An 11,706-nucleotide genomic window follows, 5' to 3' on the forward strand; every position below is an offset into this window, starting at 1 on the left:
GTTTTATATTAAAGTCAGTTAGCACAGTTGGCTATTCCTTGATCCATTTACTTCTGTAACAAGAATTTTCTTGAATGTCCATTGTATTTGAAACATTAAAAAAAAGATCTTTATCCATATTTATGTAATATGTTAGGAAATGTTGTAGTCTGCCAAGTGTCTGTTCAGCTTCACTGTACCTTTTAGTTTTACAACCGATTATCCTTTACACCATTGGTGCTAGTTTTTGAAACGGTTGTGCCAACCATTCAGTGCTTTGAACTTTTTTTTTACATAATCAATTTTTTTAGCCTTTGTTTAAAGCCCTGTTTAGTGAAATATTATGGGCCCTGTTGTTTAAATTAAATTATAGAAAATAGTGCCATCTTCTAATTGAGTCTCGGTCCCTTTTGTCATTATTTTGTTTAAAATTGAAGCAAGCATGCCTGACCGCGTTGCCCTTTCAATAATGTTAAAACTGTATTCAGCCTTCTGAAAAAAACCTAATCTGTCCAATTGAAATCACTTTCACTTAAATTGTAGGCTAAAATTGTAGCTTGTAAACATAACAAAATTTATGAAATATACAAGAACTGAAGCATGCTAATAGAAATATGACTTTGATTTTCACAAATAAAAGAGAACTGACATGAAACAACAGTACCATTCAAAAAATATCTCTTTGTATATTTTTGCCATAGACATATGCAGCAATCCAAGAATGTTTTATGTTGGAAATCCTTTTATGTAGAAAAAAATAATATGTAGGCATCGCATGATCGCCATTGACCTTTAAAAATGGTGTGAAAAAGAATTTCTGTTAAGATTGGTATGAATGTGTGAAAGCTGAGAATTTTTAGAATGGGGTATATATCTCTTAGATCCAGAAATTAAAAATTTTGTATCTGGTATTTATATTTTACAGGGAATCTTGGCTACATTTTTTTACAAATAAAAGAGACAAGTACTTTAATATTTAAATATATAAAAGATTTTATACTTATGTTTATTTCTTAATGAAATGTATGCCATCATTTTATAGTTTTAAAGTAAAAACAAATACAAAATGTTTTTTTTATTATTATTTTGGATTCCCTTGTAACATATACATTTTGGAAAGCATTGGGTTTAAAGAATGATTTGAGTAGATATACATCAAATGTTTCAGAAAATATATGCTACCAATAAAATGTCAAAAATTGAGAACATTAGCATGATAATAAGATTTATTTTTATGAGGATTAATATATTGTAGGGAGGAAGACTGACCAGTCAAGAAGTTTGCCTTTTAAAATATGTTGAAATTATTGAACATTAAAAAATTAGGTACATATTATACAAGGATATATACATTGGATTACAATGTTATTTAAAGCTGAACTAAGACAACAATGTGATGAATAGATAACAGTATTTGCCAGCTAAATTAACACTGAGTACAACAGCCAAAATAAAGCAACCCAAAGTTGAACAGTAGTTATGAACAGGTCAGGTATGCATGAGGATGAATTTATACAGATTTAGTAAGAAGTTCTTCAAGTAATAGAATTTCATTTTAGGATAATGACAATGACATCACCACAAGAGCATTGATAAAGATTAACTAAGTGTTATAATTAATTTTTGTTTTTAATCATATCTTGGAGTACGATGTTGGTTTGTTGTCATTGTAAACCCTAGAGTGAAAAAGAAAGGCAATTGTTTATACCGTGATTGTCGTGAAAGCAAATATCATTTTCCTATTTTAAGAGTAGTGAGGTGATTCAGGAAGAAAGATATCAGGATGTACTGGCTATGGACAAAGGTCATAATATTCAAGTGTACAATATTATACACTGTGACTGATCATAAATTAGATTTTTTTTTCCCCTATTTGTCTTTTCAAATTAAAAAAAAACATGCATTCTTTTGGGGGAAGCATGGCACTTGAATATATCTGGTAAAAAAAAATTGTTTGAAATTGCACAAAGTATTTCTTGTCCTTTCCTCCTCCCTCAAAATGCTACTAGACTTATGTTATTTGCATTTATCATTACTGAGATAGCTAATGTAATTTGTCTGTTTTATCTATTGAATGTTTCATTAGAAGAAAATGACACTGCATGGATATAATTCTGTGCTCAGTCAAAATGTACAATAAATTAAATTTAAATATAACTGAAGAATGAATTATTCGGCTGTAAATAAGTTATTGTTTTAGACGTTTGTAATTAATGTGAAATAATAGCTTGGGTTGTATTTTTGGAATGAATTTTGTTCTTAAAGCACATACCTAGAGAATATTATTTCATTTGAGAATTATTTGTAGAAAGTAAAAAGAAAAATCAAACAAAAAAAAAAAAAAAAAAAAAAAAGCTTTTCAGAATATATAATTAAAATTCAGGCTAAGAAACTTGATTTCTTTTTCAGAAGTGCATCAAGTATCAATTCATTTACCCTTGTTGTTCCTAAAACTGCTTCTCTAAGCTAAAATATAATGGACCAAATAATAGCTGATTAGCATTATAGATAAATTGTTTATTCTGGTGTTACCAGAATAGTTTTTACATAATTATTTATGAATATAATGTTAAATTGTTCTAAATGAATTATTAGATAATAGTAAAAAGTTGCAACATTAGTTTCAGTTAATGAGTAATGTGAAAAAATTATATTTAAAGTTTCACACATTAATAATCCATATTATTGATATTCATGTTTTCAGTAATTAAAACAAATTTCACTTTAATGAAAAACAAAAAAAAATAAAATATTTAAGATATATTTTTATAAAGTTGTTTATTTATGGGATTATTAGTTATGCTCAAAAGCTCTTTCTACCTCTTAACCCTGCTTGGAGAATTTGGCAATGTTCTAGTGATTTGCTGTTCAATATAACTTTTCTTCCTAGCAAATGCATCTGCAAAATTATATTTCATTATTGTTAATCCCTGTAATATGTTATTTAATGTAATATATGGATAGTTCACCAAATTTAGCTCTGCATGTGTAAATCTTTGTTTTATTGTGCATTTTATTACTAACTATAACTTTCCCTGTATCATATATGGGCACCTTGTGTTTATTTTAATGTTTAAATATTACATTGTAGAGTCAGTAGTGTACTGGTTTATAATATATATATGTTGGTCTCTGTGTGCATGCACACACACATATATATACATATACATATGCCAGCAGGTGCCTCCATAGGCAGGAGCAGCAGTGTGTAGCACATGCTTCTTGATCAGACCGGGGTTCGAGCCCGTGACCACCACATATCCCCGGAACAATATGGCCTTAGTTGCTAATGCTCCTAAAAACCAAATAATAATAACAACAACAACAACAATATATGCCAGCTATTACAGTTTTATCAGTATCTTTTTAAAATTTACTCGTTTACCCTTGAACCTCTAAAAATAATTCTGAGAGTTAAATTCTTAAAATGGGAATAAGATGCTTACTAATTACAAGAGATGTAATTAGAAGTAGTATGTTGTCCTTTCTCCTTTTCAAGAAGTTAATATTTTTATAGCAATTAGCTTATTTGTTTTAGTATATATATTTACTCAAACTGTATGCAGTACTATTCATAAATATAAGCCACACTTTTTTTTTTCCTCTCAAAAAACACTTAAAATTAACACTTAAAAGTAAGATACAGCTTATAATTGTTTTTTTTAAAGGGGAAAAAATCATTAGTGGTTTATCTAGAGATGGCACAAGTGCATAGTTTGCTATTAGTTACCAAGAGTGATGCTTTAGCTTTGATTAAACAATACATCGATGCTAGCTAACTCAATTCAAAAATCAGCGCTGTCAACTAATGAAAATGCATCATAATTTTTTGATATTATTAGGACCTATCATTGACCCAAAAATTCAAATTAATGTCTTAAATAATATACAGGTAGTTCTTGACTTTACAAGTTAATTCGTTCCTAGCATGCGCTTGTAAAGCGGGAATTTATTTCCCATAGACATAAAGTTAAAAATAGGGGTTACGTTCTCAACAATGAAATTAGTTAGCTAATTAGTTTGTTTAAACAATGATTGATTTATTGAAAGATATGAAAACGTAGCCTGCAAAATCAAGCAAATTATAATAATAGAGAAATTATTTACGACTTACAAATGTTAAAGAATGTTTATTCTTCATCATCAACGACTAAATGCACACTCGATGATCACTCATTATTGGCTCGGCACTCGTTGGTTTGTTGCACAAGAAGTCGTCTTCTTCAGAAATGTTTCAAGAGGCATTTGTTTTTAAGATAATCTTCTCTTTTAATTATAAATTTCACGATTGCATGCATAAGCATTTTTTAATGGCACACAAATTGCAACTAACATGATTCGTGCGGAGTAACAAGTTTACGAAGCTTTAAAAAAAAAAGAATGAAGAGATTCTGAAAAAAATTTGTTTTTTTATACGATTGAAGATTTCAGTAAAGGGGACATTTCACCATAATAATGTAAAAAACCACACAATTCCAGGTATCGGTATTTTCGCAAATGCAAGAAGATCGAGTTTACTACCCATTTATAATTGCTTGCAGTAACAGAAAAGCCCATTAAACTGGAAAGTGCAAATTGTTTTATGGTCATGGCTTCAAGAAATGTGCTTTTAGAAAAATATCAAAGCTATTCAAATAGTAACGAATGGGCCTGGTGTACTCGGGTCCATGGTTGAAATAACAAATATACACGTATAATTATAACCCAGTTTAATGTGAAATATACTAACAGGCAGTAGCTTTTGAGACTGGCGTGTCTCTTTATTAACTGAAATTCAAATACAAATACAACGGATAAGTGCAATGAGCTGAGTGAGGCATGTTAATCATGTGCCATTGTTGTTGCATGGGCGTGAGCTGCTTTTACTCCACTGATCATCTAGCATTAAAACAGTTGTCTCTAGGATGGGGTGTAGATGCATGCCTTTGTGGCAGTTTATTGCCTTTGGATTGTTTAATATGTTAAGTGACTCTAGCCATAGGCGGTGGCGAAAGTGTCGTGAGTGGTCTACTATTTCAAAGTCACGTTTGGGATCAAGATTGTGGTTGGTGGCCCAAAAATGTTCCGCGACTGCGGACTGGTCAGTTTCGGCAAGCCGGATTGCTCTGTCATGTTCCATAAGGCGATCTTGGAGACGCCTTGATGTTTCTCCTATGTAGCAACTGTCACAGTCTCTACAGGTGATGCGATATACTACATTGCTGCATAAGACAGGTGTGACAGGGGTCTTCACACTGGAGACAAGTGAACGTAGGTTCCTGCAGGGTAACTGCACGCATTTGATGTTGTAATTTCTAAGGACCTTCGAGATCCGTCCTGACACGCCTGGATAATAGGGAATGTAGGCGGATGATATACCGTCTTGGTTCGGTGGTCTTGGGTGGGATGTGAGTTCTTGTGCCTGTAATAGGCACCTGCTTAGCACATGGGATGGATAGCCACATTTGGTTAGGTCCGCCTTCACACTGGAGATCTCGTTATGCCTAATTGTATCAGTGCTGGAATGGCTCCAAGCCCTGGAGAATAGGGTGCGGGCAGTGCTATTGAGATGACTTGGTGCGTGGCCGGATCTGTAGTTAGTGAATTGTCCGCACCACATAAGTTTGCGGTATACTGAAGTCTCTAGATGTGGGCCTACGCGATGCACTAGAACATTCAGGAACGGGAGCGCATTGTTGACCTCTATCTCTATAGTAAACTTAATGAAATTAGATAGGGAACTTAGATACTTCAACTCCCTATTTCAACTTGCCCATTCATAATTCCCTGCCTCCAGCTTAATTTAGTTTTTGAGTATTCTACATAGACAGTATTCTATATACTGTATCAGTATTCTCCAGTTATAGGTCTTATGATTAGCACAACCTTGAATTGAAAGCGGGACTAGTTTTTCATGTGTGCATATTATTTTATATCAGAATGATGTTACATTTAATGAATTGGGCAATAAATTTATTTGTGTGATGCTTCTCACAAGTTATGATAATAATGGAGATGATGTAGGATTTCTAAAAAAGGTGCCCTCCTTATTTCAATAGAAAGAAAAGTTTATATAAATAAATATATTTCTGTTTATACTCTGATATGGTCCCAGTGAAGCCAGAGGAATTTACAATTTTATTGCGACTTCTTTAAGACTACTGATATATTAGTGTCAGTGTTGAAAGTGGTCACTTTTTTTTTTTTTGTAGTGGCGTAACAGATTCAGTTTTGTAATATTTATACCCATGTCTGTGGTTCACTATCACAGGACTGCAGTTTTTTCTTAAAGTAGCACACATATTTGTTGCTCAATAAACTACTAATCCAGGTCAAAGCAAAAGAAAAACAATTTTAACAGCTGAAAAAAAAAAATAGCGTTTTTTTTTTTTTTTTTTTTTTTTATTGTATAGCCAGTAAGAAATTACCACCATAGGCTAAACATTACTTTTCTGATTAACAATTTATAAATCAATTTCAATTTGAAAAAGGAATTTTGGAAATGATTCCAGAAATGACAGAATCACTGGAATTGGTGTATGAAGTTTGACGGGGAGAAGTACTTTGAAGGGGTCATATATAAAATTAGATAAGGTTAATGAATTCTTAGTTTTAAATTCTCATAACTTTTAGGTAGTGCCTCATATATGCTAAACTCCTCTATGTTATACTATACATTTATTTTTTTTTCCCCACTATTTTTAATAAAAATATCAATACCTTAAAACATTTATATTTTTTGATGTTTAAAAGTAAAATTTAACGAGCAAATAAATAGTTTTTAGTATTTTTAGCTTAGGTTAAATTATTAATATAAAATTATGCCTGTATTAAATTACTTAGAAAGCAAAGAAAGATTCTTTAGAAAATCTGATCAAGAAATCACAGACTGATTTTCTGTATGATTAGCATGCTATTACCATGCACATAATATAGCATGATCCAATAATATTCAACCCGTTCCTTTTGTAAGGAGAATTATGAATAATCCTTATTCTGCTGGCATGCATATATGTATATAATTAATTATATTAAACATGTATATACATAAGAAGCTGCATTTAAATATATACATAATAAGCTGTATTGTTCCTTTCCAATATTTTTGTTACTGTAAAAAAAAAAAAAAAAAACCTTTTACAAAACTGCATATTTGAATTTGATGGATAAATATATTTTATTTACTGTTTGTATTTATATAAAAATGCTTTATAATTTTTGTATATAAAAACTATGCATACTCATTTAAAATGTATTATAAATAAATTCTAGATATAATATGCACATAATATAATCTAATTGATTTATCATATAAATTCATTTATTATATTTTGTTAAATAAATGATTTTCTTGTGAAAAATTATTCTGATAGAAAAGTGCAGCATTTGAATTATGCAGTAAACCCTTGTTTTAACGGACCTCAATTTAACAGACCAGAAATAATGGACAGCATCTACTGAACCAGGGAACCAAGTTTTTTTATCTATATGGGACTTGGTGATATTAACTGCTTCAGTTTGATGGTATTTACCATCAGTTAAAATATTTTTACAATAAAGCAAAGTGAAGAAAATCCATTGAACCAGGGAAATTTCAGATGGTGGTGAGGAAAATCTAGGAGACATGATTTTCCTGACGGATATCCAAGAAATCTTAAAAATCTTGATATGGTTTAATCAGAATTTCCACTGCTGCTAATTGGCAAAAACTTCATTCTCTTCTGTTTATATAATAAGTGTAGTAAAATATTTATAATCATAAATCATAAAACTTTAGTGACTGTGAATTTTTGAGTTTAACCGACAATCAGATTTTGCAGATGGGCCTTACTTCCAATTAGTCCATTAAAGCATGGTTTTACTGTATTATGAAGGTGTTTGAATTAATGTTTATTATATTCACTTAGCAATGAATATACTTAAGTTGCAACAGTTTGTAATGCATTTGAAGTAAAGTAATGGAAATATACATTAATTGGGTTAAAGATGATTAATTTTTCTCTCTCAACAGTGTACACATTAGTTTTAATTTAACTGTTTTTTGCAATGTATATTTAATAAAGCAAAATATTTTATATTTTTATAGTATTCAGTGCTTGATATCTAGTAATTGTTTTCAGCAGAATCTGTAGAACTTAGAGGTGTAGCAGTTAGCCTCTGATATTTATATACTAGAAGCATAATACAATCACTTTTCAGAACAATTACTTTTTTTCTCATCAAAACCTAAAAATTTGATAAATCACTATATATTGAAAAAGGAGCTAATTTTAAGTTAGCTTGCTTAAAGCAAGATGGTTTGGAATTTTCAGAACATTTTCTGTGAGTTTTAATCTCATCAGCTTTTTGCTAAGCAGAACTAATTTTGTAAATATTCAGTCATTATCTGAGACACTAAGTCCATTTCTCAAATATATAATTATTTCCAATTTTTACTATACCCTGAAGTTGACTGAACATATCTCATCATCATCCAGGCTCTTCTCTTGTCTTTCATTTCTCTTCTTGCCATGTAAGCATTTATCTTTAGAACACATTATATATTTTAGTATTTCAGGAAGATGTCCTAGTCATTGCCATAATTGGGCTTATATTTTATTTATTTTATTCAAATTTTTTATCTTCCAATCTAACTGAAGGTTGTGTAGATAAGGAAGCGTATTTCTGCAATATGTTTTGTCCATTTTTGTACAGTTTCTCCTATATTCATGTTCTTTTAATTATGCACGATGCTTAATTAATACATTATTACTGATTTTTTGCATAGATTTAATTCATATTTAATGAACTGTTTTTTCAAGTTTGTTTCAGTCCATTTCTGAAAGCTTCTAATAGTTTTCTGCTAATGCATACTTAATTTTGATGTGGATTTTAATTTTCAAACATTAGTGTGTTGAGTACTATGAATGAGTATGCTAATTTTTATCATGATAATTTTTAAACTATTTTAGGGATTCTTAAAATAATTGAAAATAAAAAAAATTTAAAGTAGGACAACTGTTTTTTTTGTTTCTTGTATGAAAAGTTAATACAGTCATCTGTAAATTAAATTCACACACTAACTTCACATTAACAGAAGTCTTTATTCTGTATTTTGAAAAGCATACAGAAGATATGATTAAAGAGGCCTGTGCACTCTGGATTCATTATTAATATCGAATTACTGTGGACACAGAGCGAAACGGAGACAGAATAAATGACAAGTTTAATAATACGAAAAACACATATGAATCTAATATATGTATATGTTTTTCATATTATTAAACTTGTCATCATTTATTCTGCCTTCATTTCGCTCTGTGTCCACAGTAATTCGATATTAACATACAGAAGATAATAAATTCTGTGCCAAACACAGAAGATAATAAATTCCGTGCCAAACACAGAAGAAATTAAATGAAAAGAATGATGCAAAGACTTGTCACATGCTAGAAAAGTAGGTTTGAGATTATCTGGCATTCTTGGAACTAAGGTTATGGGAGATGCTTTGGGAACTCTATGTTATGACAATGTTTCTCACACTGTTATGACTGCTAGTAACAGATCTCACACTGTTATGACTGCTAGTAACAGATCTCCTACTGCTAGTAACAGATTTTTTTTTTTTTTTTTTACACTCAGTTTGGATTAATCTGTCCCATGAGAGTTAAATGTCCTGCCACACTCCAAAGAACTAGGATTTTTCATTCAAAAAACAGGCAAACTGACCATAGGATATATGCAATTTACAGACACCATATACTGATGCATCATATCATCCCTTAGCTTCCACATTGCTTACTTTGAAAAACTGCCAAAAACAACCAAGGCAAGCTTCAAAGGATTAGGAGAGGCTTTGTATTATTTCTGTCGTATCAGCAGAGTTACTGATTATATTGTAGAAACTTGAGGCTGGATAATGTCAAGTAGATTTGCTTCTGACTAAGAGTTCTGCTTCAGCTTTAACATCTTCATTTTGAAGATGTTAAAGCACTACAAATTAATGGCACCAGTTCGGTTATGAAAGAACTTTCCTTGTAATCTGTTAGATTGTTATAGGCATCTTTCCAAAATTTTTACATTTCTTTGAAAAGAATTCTGTGGTATTCTATTCAACAGTGTGCTGCCAATTCAGACTCAGCAGGATAAGCAAATCAGTATCAGTCGCCAACTTTTAAAAGGAAGACCACTGAATAAATAAATAAATAAATAAATAATTTTTTTTAAATGGAAAGCTGCTCATGCTGATCCATTGGAGTATATAATGTAGATTTTATTATTGCACTTAACAACTAAGCTCTGAACAGAAAATGTCATATGAATTGATGGCAGTTTCTCACAGGATCATATCACTTAACCTCATGACAATACTAAAGGAACAACCCTGCAACTGATGCGATTTCTTCCAAAAGTAAACTGCAGCACCAACAGAGTTACCGATTCTATTGTAGAAACAAAAAATAGTACCTTTCTTAATCAAAAGTGAATAGACTAAAGGATTATCTCCAGCCTCTCAACTAGGGCCTCTAAATATCTTTGCTTAAAAACTGATGGTGATCATCCAAAGCCTTACCTAATACATTTTGAAGTTTGTCCTAATGGAAAGTCTGCCTGTGATGAGATTATTATAATTTGTGTTGTCAAATATTCTGAAACTAGCTTCTTCAGTATATAACAGCCTTTTTTGTTTCACATCATTTCTTGTCTAGTATGCAATGTACTACCAACACACCAAAACATTACCTTCTTTGTGCTTTGTTTTTAATTATAGAGTGAAGTTTATTCTATCAAGAGTTGGTGTGTGAAGTTAATTAACTATTACTTACATAATGCCAACTTTCAAGAATTATATTAAGAGCATTAACTACACCAATATTCCTTAAATATTGTTATCATAAATTAGGGAATCTTAATTTAGTTTTTACTTTAGTTAGAAGCTATTTACAAATTTAATAATCATATATTATCCTTAAAAATCGAGATTTTTCTCATTACCATTTGAATAACTATGATCATTTGATTTTAAAAAATGGCCTTGAAAGCATCATACTGAATTTAATTTTTAAACCTCATGATTTCATTAGCAAGCTTGATTAATCTTTGTGGTGAGTTCATATCTCCTGTTATGTTATTTAATTTTAGTGATTTTTGTTTGTTTATCTGTTTGTTTAGATTGATAAATTTTGTTGTCATAGTTGACTTGAAGAAATTTTTATCTTTTCTGCTTAAGCAGGTCTGAACAGGCCCTTGACGTACTGCCTACAGTAAGAAATAGCTTGGTATCTTATAATAATTTATTTTATGCAAACTTTTGTTTGGCCATAGTAAACAAATGGACCAGTTCATTTAACAGATTTACCAAATCAACACTATTTAAAACACTGTTGATTGTTTCTGATTTAGGATTGAATTTTGTAAATCCTTATGACCTCAGATACAAATTCAATTTATTGGCCTTCTTTGAGAAGAGGGACTAGCAAGTTGAGGATTTGCAGATATTTGTGCCTATTCAAAACAAAATTGGATTCCTGCCATTATAAAAACACCTTTTGAGAATTTACAGTACAAATGTATCAGTGGATCACCTCTGTAGATGGTTCTTTATACTGATGGTTGTGATCTCCTTTATTCCCTTACCCTATCACCTTATACATTTCATGCTGTTGCATAATTTTGGAGACTACTTAGCTAATTTTGTGTTCTTAGCAGTTTATATAATCGTAAAGGGAAGGAAGCAAAATGTAATCTAAAGAAAATCCAACTACAACC

The sequence above is a fragment of the Mastigoproctus giganteus genome, chromosome 14 (assembly GCF_048544385.1).
Source record: "Mastigoproctus giganteus isolate SK-2022 chromosome 14, ASM4854438v1, whole genome shotgun sequence".
Lineage (NCBI taxonomy): Eukaryota > Metazoa > Arthropoda > Arachnida > Uropygi > Thelyphonidae > Mastigoproctus > Mastigoproctus giganteus.